Here is a 1,788-nt window from a genome sequence, read left to right as displayed (position 1 = left end):
GTCGTCACCGCCCGCCACCGACTCTTCTCGATGAGAACGGTGACGTCCACTGTCACGTCTAGTGAGACGACGTCGTCACCAGGGTCAAACCCAATATCTGGTGAAGTGGTGGGGATACCCGTCTCCGAGAACTCGTGGGAGTTTGAGGCGCCACTTCGGCAAGATGGCCCGGTTGCCGTGGACGCTTTTGGTCGAAAAGATCACGACGTCCCGGGTCATCAGAGGCCCGCGCTTCCCGGTAATAGCCAGGGAAGTAGAAGGGCCATGAAATGTGCTCAAGCAGTAGCCCTGAGCTCTTACAGTCGCAGACACAGAGCTCGCGGGAGCGTTAAAAGTTAACCTATACAGCGCAGGGCGACAATCCGAAGAAAGTTGACGGCGTGCTTTGAGTGTGGCAAAATCAAATCGGAGGTGTCGCTTCACACGCACGTCCACTTCGTTGTGGCTCAACTATAGGTTGTACAGTGAGGAAAGTTTTCGGTGCCGTTGCACCCATCGCTCAAAGATCGCTATGTCATATGTAGCGCTTTCGCCAGGGCCAAGGACTACAGGTATTGTCCGCATTGCGGGTACACGAGAGCCACCGCGTTAAGCACTCAGACGAGTGCGATAAGCTTCCAGCGGAAATTCTTGTGGAACCAAAAAACGAGCTCGAAGAGGTTTTCGTGTGGCAAGTTCATCCTTCGTTTTGGCCGGGGCCCGATGATGCGGACGCGTAACAATCGAGATACCGCGTCCTTCGCTTCCACAGCGGGATCCGCTGGGCGGAAGCCATATGTCACACGAGGGTCAATGACCGGCCATGGATGGGCGCGCTTCAGAGCGGCCTTAGGGCAACTTCAAGCTGCCGCCTCTGTTCCCTGTCGAAGTCATTGGTGATTGCACCACGTTCCTCGGTTGATGAGGAGTCAGGAAACGGGCATGGGGTCCGCAAGGCGCGAGCAGGGCTCGTATCACGCCGCTGGCGCAGCTCGCCTTCCTCGCCATCCCGTTTGGGAAAGGGGTGTCAGACTCGTAGTCGACCACCTCCATATCTTCAACGAGGTCACTCGTAATTGATAGCGCTCGCAAAACGCGACGCTTGTGCTCATCGAGCCTAGAATGGATATCCCTCGATGCCGCGGACGCACTGTTCAACATTGCACCGCGAGCAAGAGACGAAGTTAGGCACTACCCGCGTTCGCTGTCAGAACCAGCGAGACTTGGTGACTTCAGTGTCGTTGACACAGGGCTCGTTGAGCGTGGAAGTCGTTTGCTTCCAACAAATTAAGTTGCAGTGTCTAGCGAACACGCGAGCCTCGTTGAGAAGCAGTTCCAATTGAGCGAGATTCTGCGAATGGAAATGGAGTTGATCTTATTAGAAAATAAAAATTTTCTAACGAATTTATAAAGATTGCTTAAGAATATATTTTAAGTAATAGAACTTTTGATATACCAATATATATTTAAAAAATCCATAATTTGGTTTGTGATAATATCTGTTGCGGCTAGAGTTCACCGCGCTATGAAGCGACAAAAAAGTATATTGCCACACTTGCTTCGCTTCGAAAAGTCGTAGATGACGTCATGTTGTTTGCTTGGTACGGGCCATTGCCGCTGACGCAACATTTGGCTCCAGGGATCAAGGCAATTTCTTAAACTCCCTTTAGGTATCTCGCAAATTATATCAACCATCACAATTATCCTTCATTATAGAGAATCAAAAAGATCCTTATGATCCTTGAGGAGAGCGATTTCATTTCTCGCACTTAGGGCTTTGCGAGTATCTTTAATGACAGATTTGTTTAT

The sequence above is a fragment of the Plasmopara halstedii genome (assembly GCF_900000015.1).
Source record: "Plasmopara halstedii genome assembly, contig: Scaffold_2547, whole genome shotgun sequence".
NCBI lineage: Eukaryota > Oomycota > Peronosporomycetes > Peronosporales > Peronosporaceae > Plasmopara > Plasmopara halstedii.
The sequence above is the reverse complement of the archived record's forward strand: the minus strand, read 5'-3'. Positions refer to the sequence as shown.